Below are 12,361 nucleotides of genomic sequence, written 5' to 3'. Positions count from 1 at the left end.
TTCGTATCGTGTATATCGCTACAGTTAGTATAGATTACGATTACGTTTTGTATGAAGTATATTCTTTATCGTGTATACCTTTTCGATTCCGTACAGTACCGTGTAGATAATTTCGTCTAGTATAGAACCTTACAGTGCGTATCACGCTTATTTTGTACAGATATTTTGCAGTACCGTGTATACCGCTTAGTATTAAGCTACCGTTATATTATCGTGTAAATAGCCCATCTCGAATATAGCGTTTCTTTTCGTTTTTGAAAATGCCGACTTACGACTACTACAGATTCACGTAGCACTTGGGACGAGGAGCTACCGATTCCGTATGACGTTTACGTCGAATCCAGTTACGTCCTCGCGTATCGTCGTTTAGTGAGGTGAGGGGTGTTCGACCTCGATTCGGTCTCTTTTTCGTGGGAGGATAGAGTTGTGACCATGTACTATTTTAAGATAGTACATGTTCACTAAAAAGATATATATATATCTATCTATGGAACATTGAGACATATTATGGTCATATTATCAAGGCCATAATATCATGTCATATACGGTTGGCCTACCTATCATCCGAAATATAGTATAAAGTTCGATGATTGATAGGTCATAAAGTAGAGTAACGATCGTGGCCCATAAGTCGTATGTTAAATGGGTCTAACGAACTACGGCCTTCCGCGGCTCCCGAATATTCAAGTTGAATTTTCGGAAGAAGTCGGACCTTGGATCTGATTGGTGGTACCAATAGCTTAATCGGCTCCGCCAATTAGATTTAGCGTTACGAAAAGTTGGGGATAAGGGACCAACAGCTCGTTGCTGGTGTCTCCCGATTTTTGCGACACTCGTATCTTAGTCCTGAAGAGGATCAGACGTATTTTCGGCGACTCGTATCTTAGTTCTGAAAAGGATCAGACGCATTTTCGGCAACTCGTCTCTTAGTTCTGAAAAGGATCAGACGCATTTTCGGCAACTCGTTATTTAGTCCTGAAGAAGATCGGACGTGATTTTCGGCAACTCGTATTCCGGAAAAGACGTAGTGAATAACTGTGGAAGCTGCTCTGCTCTGCTCCTCGCTGCTCTGCTCTGCTCTGCTTCGACCTGCCCTGCTCATCTCGGCTCTACGCTGTCCTGCTCTGCTCTGCCCTGCTCTGCTCTGCTCCGATCTGCTCTGCCCTGCTCTGCTCTGCTCGACGCTGCTCTGCTCTGCTCCGATCTGCTCTGCCCTGCTCTGCTCTGCTCGACGCTGCTCTGCGCTGTCCTGCTCTGCTCTGCCCTGCTCTGCTCTGCTCTGCTCCGATCTGCTCTGCTCCGATCTGCTCTGCTCTACTCCGATCTGCTCTGCTCAGCTCTGCTCGACGCCGCTCCGCTCTGCTCTGCTCTGCTTTGTCCTGCTCGGCCGTCGTTCTCCAGCTCCAACGGAAAAGGTTAGCGGGAGTCCCAGCTCCTAGAAATCCTTATATCACGAGTAAACTTCGGAAAACGCGCTTAATAGCCGTGAAATCATCAAAAACCACGAATTACGAGTTAAACATACTCCCAAAGTGCGTGGATTGGGAATTAGGGACATAAATGAGAAATTAGAACAATGGTCTAATATCGAGAAACTTTGAGATTCGCTAGTAATTCAAGGACACCGTCGTCTTTCGGTTTTCGGATATGAAATGTACATAGTTTTTATCTATAACTTACGTTAAGTCCTTTTATCGATTACCGTGTATTTAATGTCGTATTAAAGTATTGTATTTTCCGAGAAATTGGTTATGCGCTTACAGTATAGTTGATGGGTCGAATTCGGGTATAAAGAGTGATCGGGATATTCGTTCAGTTTCGAATTTCAGTTACGTTTCGTACAGTTCGTCGCGTTTAACCAGGGGTGCATCCCGAGGTCGAATTCTCCCCGAAAGGAGCTACCTCGTTCGATCACCTCGTGGTCATACAGTTCGTTTTCTCGTCAGAAGGAACCCCGGAGGTGAATTCTCCCAGAAAGAGCTACTCCGTTCGGTTCTCTTCGCGACAATATAGTTTCGTTTAGTTAAAAGGTCGCAGGAGAAACACCTGCCTTGGGTAGGCCTTTATTTGATTAGTTAGTTGTTTAGTAAAGAAATTCGTTGGATTGATCCCGAGCACTCCGGAAAACCGTTTTCTACGCCATTTCGAGTTATAGTTTTGTAGAATACGAATAACGATCTATGCGCTATGAAGTCTGACAAATACAGCAATGTCTTTTTGGAAATATAGACACTTTATTATCGAATATAGTATGTAGTGATTTGACCCGAACTGCCAAATCCTTTTGCATTTCACGTTTCAGGAACTCACCCACTCTCCGCTTCCGCAATCCTACTCTTATATTCACTGAGCTAGTTGGCATTTTAGTTTGACGAATACAGTATTTTGCAGTCACTACAGTACAGTGGTTCTTTCGGGAACCTGGCGCCCAACTTACGTTACAGATTTGGATTTAGTTACAGCTTACGAATATCTTAGGGTATGCCAAAATTTTTGTAGTGTAGCAACCTTTATGCAAATATTTTAGAGTTTACCCAATTCTCCACTATTTTAGATGCTCCTTCTTCTTTCTGACATATCCTGTAAATACGACAAATTTATTATATAAATAATGCTACTTAAGAGAAAATTGGTTTGAATTAAAATTGGATATGTACGTATTATACAATATAATTTTCCTTTTAATTGTTGCTTTGCTACATAAAGCTCATCCCAAACATAATATAATTGAATAATTTTATAATATCCACAAATGGCTCATACTCAACATACAGCTGCTGGATACAAATTATTTCTACTCTTTTTTTCCATTCGGATGCTTGTTGTTGCATTATTTAAGAATATATTGCCTGGTAATCATTTTATAAGAATATAATAACAATACAAGAGGCTATGAACCGAAAATGTGATAATATTCAAATTTCCACTACCTGCAGGTCACAAATTAAATTGAAATAAGTATCTCAATATTATTGTATTAGAGTTTATTGATAAGCATCATGAATCACCATATACCAAACAGAATTCTCCAACATAATCTGAAATTAATACAAAAAAATATATCTGTAAAAACATGAATATGTATTTATAAATTTTAATATTTTTGTCTTACAATTTTATAGTTCTTACACAGTGTAAAATACCAGGCCTCTTTTTAGTCGAAATCCAAATTTATCATCCTCCGTAGCATTGTCTAACTGGATGATTTTCTAATATCCATAAATGGCACATAATTTACATAATCAGCTCCTGAATACAATTTGATAACTTCTACTTTATTTTCCCATTCCGATACTTGTTGTTGCATTTTTGAAGAATATATTAGCTGCCAATCATTTTATAAGAATATAATAACAATAGCTTAAAATATATGTTGGTATATGACTGCATATAAGTATATAACAGTACTTATATAGATTCAATTTTTAAACATACGTACAAACCAAGTTATGGCAAATTTAAATGATGAAAGAAGATTTATTTTGTTAATACAACATTCTAACCTCATTGAAATTAGTCACAAACAGTTGCTGTATGTCAAATTATTCTTTCTGTCTACCTTTATATACAGAGTGGTCGGTTATCTCGTGCCAAACCGATGAATTCGGAAAGAGGAGGAAATTTGAAGAAGAAATTTCTAATAAAAAATTTTCCTAGCTCCTTTAGTTTAGGAGTAATCATTAATTGAAAATTATTAATGAGCAGGTTTGCTATTGGCCGATAATCGAGGGGAGGGTATAGTGGGCTAGCATATAATGGCCTGGGCCGGCAAAAATGTAATTAGAAAACACCTCCTCGATATGTTTTTATTAGGAGCCCAGTCTGAGCGTCGTGAGCTGCCGCGCGATAAAAACAATTGAAATAAATCCTCAGCTTGTGCAAGTAGGGAGACGATGAAGGGGGAGGGAGGGATTTAACAAGTTCATAAATTTATTTTCAATTGACATTCATATTTCTTATGAAAATGAGTCCAAGCGCGTCTAAAATACTAGTATTTCTAACGTAATTAATTTTTTAATTGCCCTATGATTTTCGAGCAGTAATTACGCTGTTTTTAAAGTCCCTTTTATGACTATCGTTTCCCCACCACCTTGCGGTAGATAGCTCAGTGCGTTTTTTTTAAAGTGGTATCCCCAAGAGGCCTAGTCCACTATCACAATTTAACACAATAAGTGTTCAATGTGACCGCCGTTTTGATCGATGCATCTCTGCGCTCTTGCAGTTATGCTTCGCGTTGCTTTCGAAATCATGTCCGGTGTGATGGTACTGAAGGCCGCTAAAATAGACTCACGTACTTCATCCTCGCTACCTTCACGCCGGTTCTCAATCAGATTCTTAACATGACCCCATAGAAAGTAATCTAAGGGGTTAAGATCTGGTGATCTAGCCGGCCAATTAATGGGACCTCCCCTACCCATCCATTTATCTGGAAAGCTTTCGTTTAATATATTACGCACATTTATACGAAAATGTGGAGGTGCTCCATCATGTTGAAAAATAATCTTTTTTCGCATGAGAAGCGGCACATTTTCCAAAAGCACATTCAGCTTTTGTTTTAAAAAATCTGCGTAAATTTCTCCGTTTAGGCGCGGCGGAAGGAAATACGGACCTATCTGCAAATTTAGAAAAGTGTGAAGATTCAAGCTAATAAATTTAACTATTGCCTTACTCACAATTTGATTTCCAATCAGACCAGCCCAAACATTGATCGTGTAACGATATTGGAAAGCACCTACACGTATAGCATGGGGATTTTCTTCTCGCCAAACCACGTGATTTCGGGAATTAAACATCCCGTTTGGCGTGAAGGTGCTTTCGTCCGACCATAATATTTGATCGGGAAAGTTCGGATTCTTTCGGCATTGTGCAAGGAAACCTATTTTTTAAGAATTATTTATTACATAAAATAATGATATATTCGATGACATTTTCACTCTCGTTAATTGACATTAAATTTACCTGTGCAAAAGTTAACTCGACTTATGTAATCCTGTGGAAGGAGTTGCTGGACACGTTGGTAGTGGAAAGGACGCAAACAATTTCGGCGCAATATTTGCATTACTACGAATCGGGAGACATTAAATTCGCGCGCCACACTTCGAGTGCTACCTCTTCCATTAAGAAAGGAATCCAAAATTTCTTCTTCCATTTCCACATCAACATTACGCGCAATTGCTCTTTCTTGATTTGTATGAACAAAGCATCCATGTTCGCGTAAACAATCAACGACTTTTCTAATCGTTCGTCTCTCCGGATGCCGACGGTTAGGAAAATTTGCAGCGTACATCCTTGCTGCTTCAGATGCATTTCTATTTGCCACGAAATACAATTCCACCATATCGGTATATTCTTCATTACTGTAACTCATTTTGCTTCAAAACATGCAACTATCTCAATGTCACTGTATAACACCAAGTCAACTGAAAGACTAAAAAGAGACTAATATTGTAAACATTGATGCTGATCGGCAATTGTTTACATTCTTAGCGTTTTAAGGATCAGCATCAATGTTTACAATATTAGTCTCTTTTTAGTCTTTCAGTTGACTTGGTGTTATACAGTGACATTGAGATAGTTGCATGTTTTGAAGCAAAATGAGTTACAGTAATGAAGAATATACCGATATGGTGGAATTGTATTTCGTGGCAAATAGAAATGCATCTGAAGCAGCAAGGATGTACGCTGCAAATTTTCCTAACCGTCGGCATCCGGAGAGACGAACGATTAGAAAAGTCGTTGATTGTTTACGCGAACATGGATGCTTTGTTCATACAAATCAAGAAAGAGCAATTGCGCGTAATGTTGATGTGGAAATGGAAGAAGAAATTTTGGATTCCTTTCTTAATGGAAGAGGTAGCACTCGAAGTGTGGCGCGCGAATTTAATGTCTCCCGATTCGTAGTAATGCAAATATTGCGCCGAAATTGTTTGCGTCCTTTCCACTACCAACGTGTCCAGCAACTCCTTCCACAGGATTACATAAGTCGAGTTAACTTTTGCACAGGTAAATTTAATGTCAATTAACGAGAGTGAAAATGTCATCGAATAGATCATTATTTTATGTAATAAATAATTCTTAAAAAATAGGTTTCCTTGCACAATGCCGAAAGAATCCGAACTTTCCCGATCAAATATTATGGTCGGACGAAAGCACCTTCACGCCAAACGGGATGTTTAATTCCCGAAATCACGTGGTTTGGCGAGAAGAAAATCCCCATGCTATACGTGTAGGTGCTTTCCAATATCGTTACACGATCAATGTTTGGGCTGGTCTGATTGGAAATCAAATTGTGAGTAAGGCAATAGTTAAATTTATTAGCTTAAATCTTCACACTTTTCTAAATTTGCAGATAGGTCCGTATTTCCTTCCGCCGCGCCTAAACGGAGAAATTTACGCAGATCTTTTAAAACAAAAGCTGAATGTGCTTTTGGAAAATGTGCCGCTTCTCATGCGAAAAAAGATTATTTTTCAACATGATGGAGCACCTCCACATTTTCGTATAAATGTGCGTAATATATTAAACGAAAGCTTTCCAGATAAATGGATGGGTAGGGGGGGGTCCCATTAATTGGCCGGCTAGATCACCAGATCTTAACCCCTTAGATTACTTTCTATGGGGTCATGTTAACGGGAATCCGTATATCGACATTACAGAGCGAAATTTGCGCCAAACGAAACGCCCTCATTTCTTAACCGATTTTCACGTTTGTGGACTTTTTGAAAACGTAAGAAAATTATCTAGTGATCTTCGTTGGCCGATTTTTCAAATTCCACTTTTTTTTTTCAATTTTTTAGTTTTTCATTTCTTTAAAAATCGGCCAACGAAGATCACTAGATAATCTTTTTGCGAGTTCAAAAAGTCCATAAACATGAAAATCGGTCAAGAAATGAGGCCGTTTCGTTTGGCGCAAGATTCTAAAAATTTGTTAAATTTTACGCAAGGCCGGCAAAGCAGAGAGAACATCGTAGCTTAGCTTGGCTCCCCATTCCAGCATCTAAGGGGAAGCGAACCCACCTTTCACTCTCCTCCTATCTCCCCACTCCGCGGCCGGCAATATATTGCCTGCGCTGAAAGGATTGAGGGGAAAAGAAGGGAAGAGTAGATAATTTTCTGTGATAATTCTGCAATTTTTATTTGGTTTTCTTGGCCACAATAAAAATTAGCATTTTTATCAAAACTATGGATTAGTTCTAATAATAAAAAATCATTGAAATGCACGGCTGATGGTAAAAACCACGCAAATTTTTGCCAAAAAATACGATGGTAATTATCATCTGATTTTGATAAAAATGGTACGAACATAATCCTCGATTCTTTTCAGAGTGATCATCGCTCACGGATTTTCAATAAGTGTAATAATTTTTTCGCTATTTACGTTAGAAGTCACGAGTGCGCAACGAACAAAACAAGTCGAACGGTCACCGGAATTGTCGCGCACTCGTGACTTCTAACGTAAATAGCGTAAAAACTATGACAATTATTGAAAATCCAAGAACGAAGATCACTTTAGAATAAACCAAGGATTATATTCGTACAATTTTTATCACAATCGGATAAAAATTGCAGTCGTTCTGTTTGGCAAGAGTTAGCATGATTTTCACCATTGGCCGTATTGTTCGATGTTGCCTTGCATTGGACTCTTTTACGATTTATCAAAATTTTTCCACACCTTCCATCGACAAGTGGCTTGTCTCATTGGATAAAGCATGAAATTGCAGTGGATTGATAATTTTTGCATATTTTACTAACCCATCCACTATCTGATAAATAGAGAGAAAGTCGGAAGCGTACCACAAGCGTGTCACGTTGCTGTAAATAAGAGTAGCTCAGACACGCTGACGCTAGTGTTTGGCACACGGACACACATACACTTGTGTGATTCTGCCGTGCTCCCAACATTACCATGCGTATTGCGGCTGCATTCTTGATTTTCTAGTCTCCTAAATGATCAAAAATTTTGAAAAAAATATGGCATCAAGTCATTATCCTGCACTTTCGAATGATCCCAGCCATTTATCAATTGAACTTGTGGATGAATTTTGGTAAATCATAATACAGTGAAATTCATAGAATTTCCGAACTGTTTGCCGACGGTAAAAATCATGATATCTCTTGCCAAACAGATTGACGGTAATTCTTATTCCGATTGGGATAAAAATAGTATGAATATAATCCTTGGTTTATTTCCGAGTGATCTTCGTTCACGGATTTTCAATAAGTGTACTAGTTTTTTTCCTATTTATATTAGAAGTGGCGAGCGCGCGATAACTACGGTCACCAATTTACTCGCTTTGTTCGTTGCCCACTCGCGGCTTTTACTGCTAATAGCAAAAGAATTGTGAATCTTATTGAAAATCTATGAACGAAGATCACTCAGAAATAAATGGAGAATTGTATTCGTACTATTTTTATCCCAATCATGTAAGATTTACCATGGTTTTTTTTCGGCAAGAGATTGCATGATTTATATCGTCGACTGTTCAGTTCGAAACTTCTCTACATTTCACTGTATTAACAATTACCAAAATTCATAAACTGCTTCTATTGACGAGTGGCTAGGATCATTGGAAAGTGCAGGAGAATTACTTTATATCAATGTTTTTGTCATAATTTTTGTACATATGGGAGAATAAAAAATCATGCGGAAAACCGCAATAAGCATACTAATGTTGGAAGCACGATAGTCACACAAGTGTGTGTACGTCCGTGAACCCAACAGGGGCATCAGCTGTTTCTATACTTACTACTCTGATTTACAGCAAAGTGACGCTATTGGTGCGCTTGCGAATTCTTCACTGTTTATCAGATGTAGAATGAGACAAATTATATATGAAAAAATTGTCAATCCACTGCAATTTCATGTTCTTTCCAACGATCCTAGCCACTCGTCAATTAAACCAGTGGATGAATTTTGGTAAATGTTAATATAGTGAAATGCAGAGAAGTTTAGATCTGTATACCGGCGTAAAAAATCATGCTATCTCTTGCCAAAAAAATCCATAGTAATTTTTACACGATCGGGATAAAGATAGTACGAATATAATCATTGATTTACTTCTGAGTAATCTTCGTTCATGGATTTTCTAAAAATGTCATGAAATTTAGTCATTTTTACGTCATTTGGGTCAATTTTGCTACTGGGGCTATACAGTTATGTGAATAAGAATAGAGATTTGAAAGTGCAACGTTGCCATTTCTACCACGCGCTATGCGTTGCCACGTGGTGCTCGTGGCGGTATGTGTGTCTGCCTTGCCAATGTGCGGTTTGCAGTTTGCATGGTATTGCAAGTTTTGGAGCATTGGGTAATTGCTGGGAAAGCAAAGCCCATTAGAAATAAGATGAAGAAGTTTTGGAGCAGTACCTGTCAAAACAAATTAGCTGTGTGGTGTTTTGTGTTATTTATTAGTGTTACATTTTGGTTAATTTTTCCCTTGAATGATGAGAATTAAAGCTCATTCATGAGAGAAAATTATCTCAAGAAATGTACACAAAGACACAACTTAGGAGAGTGCCACAGTGACATCCTGAAGGAATAATAGTGATAGCATTGGAAATACTAACATGTCATATATAGTATGATACCAGAACGTTAAATAAATTCCTTTCACAATGTAAGGTGATGTTTTTTGTAATGATATCATTTTTACAAAATACATAGCATCACTCAAAATTGTTAAAGTGGAAATGTTTTTTCAATGGTCATTGACTAAATCATTTCTGAGTCACTGCGTAGGAGCTAATCAAGCAGTTGGCAATGCAGTACCAATAAAATGTCATGATTTATATCTATTTCCAACTTAGTATATTAAGAAGAAAATGTTGTTGTGCGTAGTGTGAATTTCTTGTGGTTCATCATTTTAAAGTTAATATGAGATGAACGATATGAATTTTGACAGAATAATCTATCCAGGGAATATATGTTTGGAGGCAGTGGTTGGTTTGAAAGTGACATGCAAGGATAACGGTACAATTCTCTTCAATATTTCTCATATGGTACATTATGTACTTGGTGAGTACAGTTTCTTGGACATCATTTTCATTATTTGTTCAATGGTCACTTTTCTGTAGAACAGCAAATTTTAGCATACATTGCATTTTTCTTAAATTTTTTTATAATATTGTCTATCTATAATATTACTAATTTTTTGGGTACTACTTGACACTTTAGATAATTCATGTTTATAATTATTGTTTATTAAAAGAACAAGTACATTTTTCTTCTTAAATCTTGCCATGCCATCAACCAATTTAATGGAAAGCATATTTCAGCTGTTGCAATTCTAACGAGTGCTTGTGACAATGTAAGATCACTATACTTTGTGTTTGAAATGTAAATGCAAAAAATAGTTAATTGTAGGAAAATTGATTCCAAAAAGTTTATTAGACTTTTAAGCATGAATTACATTTTAATTTATATGTTAAAGAGATTGTAGGGTGATATTACACATGTATGTATAGTCACACTCATATTTTTTTGGTTCTCTAGCTTAGGAATTACTATCATATATGGAGGATTTTACAAATACAAAATGTAAATCTGTTTGAATATATTAATATCTTATTAACTATCAAAAATCCAGATAAAAGATGTTATTAATAGTTAATATTTACTTATAAAATTATATAAAACAAGCAATTGACCTATATCAACAATATGAGAGTAAACTGAACAATTTTTGAGCCTTAATTTTGCTTCTGCTAAGAAATTATACGAGTTTCTAATTGAGACATTGTATAAATTTTCAATAATGCACGCACAGAGATAATTTATGTTATATATTTCTTTGGTGATTGCAGATAAATTATTATACATTCTTCAAGAGTGAAATCAACGATATTTCATCTTGATTTTTGCTTCTTCTATGAAAATACACAAATTTTGAATAGAAGTTTCATAAAAATATTGCCTAATGCCCGCTAAATAATAATTTATCGTAAATTTTTGATTAAGGTTTGTAGAAATGTTGTTATACATTTTTTATATATAAAATCAACAAAATTTCTCCAAAAGTGCTGTTATTACAAAAAATATGTGAGTTTCGAATTGAAACTCCATAGAAATGTTCTATAATGTAAGCACAGATTAAATTTATGTGAAATTTTTCTTCAGGACTTGCAAAAAAATTGATATATATTTTCTTCGACTGAAATCAACGATATCCGGCTTCGTTTTTCCTTCTGTTGAGAAATATCCCACAAAAAACAGACTTCGCCTGTATAAAAAGGCGGCAAGTACATAAACCATTTAGCATAAATAATATAGTAAAATTATCCAATTAAAAAAAGTAGTGAAATCCAAATATTAGGCAAGTATATTTTTTCACCTTAGCAAAAGTTAAATTTTTGAAAAAAAAGGAACAACAAAATTACTTGCCGGGCCCGTAATGTCCATGCACAGTGAGAAATAGAATCGTCTGTGGTTCGGCTAACTTCACTCTGTATTTCAACATGAAATTTGCTGTACTACGCTATAGCTGAATCTCACACACGATTCAATTTCCCACTGTGCATGGACATTACGGGCCCGGCAAGTAATTTTGTTGTTCCTTTTTTTTCAAAAATTTAACTTTTGCTAAGGTGAAAAAATATACTTGCCTAATATTTGGATTTCACTACTTTTTTTAATTGGATAATTTTACTATATTATTTATGCTAAATGGTTTATGTACTTGCCGCCTTTTTATACAGGCGAAGTCTGTTTTTTGTGGGATTTCATAACGTTTTGTAAGAGTATAATATTTAAAAAATTAAATAATTCTTTTAATTTTTCTACAGAATTTAAAGAAAATTTCCACACTTCTCGTTTTTTGAAACAGCAGAGCTTAACTAATAAAATAATATATATTAATATTGAAAAAATATCACAGTCAACGCATTGAATTTATTGATATTTGTAATGCATTCTGCATAAATGAACTTCATAATTAATGCCCCGGCTACTTGTTTAATGTTTTCAGTTTCACTATAATAAAAGTTTGATTAAATTTTTCATAATCAATAAACATACTTTCAACATAAAAATAATTAAGTAAAATGTATGTTTTAATTAATTTACATTTTCTGTTTATCAACATTTGACTTTTACCACCATCTGACCTTGCTAGACTTCACTAGTTTCATCAACTACTTGAGTTGATACTGGGGCAAGACTAGACAAGCAATTCGCAAAGCTTTAAATAAGCTACAATCAAGCATATATTCAAAGCTGACTATGTCGTTTTGCATACCACGTTTCTTTTTAGCACCAGTTACTATCACATTTATGCTGCTAATTCTTGACAAAGGTGATATAGGAGATATATTAGCGAGTCGTCCTTATAACATTCCCTGTGCCAGAGTCCTCAAATGTTCGTTTCGCT

The sequence above is a fragment of the Prorops nasuta genome, unplaced genomic scaffold (genome assembly GCF_024137725.1).
Source record: "Prorops nasuta isolate Cenicafe-Biocafe unplaced genomic scaffold, Cenicafe_Pnas_1.2 PNAS00034, whole genome shotgun sequence".
In the NCBI taxonomy this organism is placed as follows: domain Eukaryota; kingdom Metazoa; phylum Arthropoda; class Insecta; order Hymenoptera; family Bethylidae; genus Prorops; species Prorops nasuta.
This window is presented reverse-complemented; position numbering follows the sequence as displayed.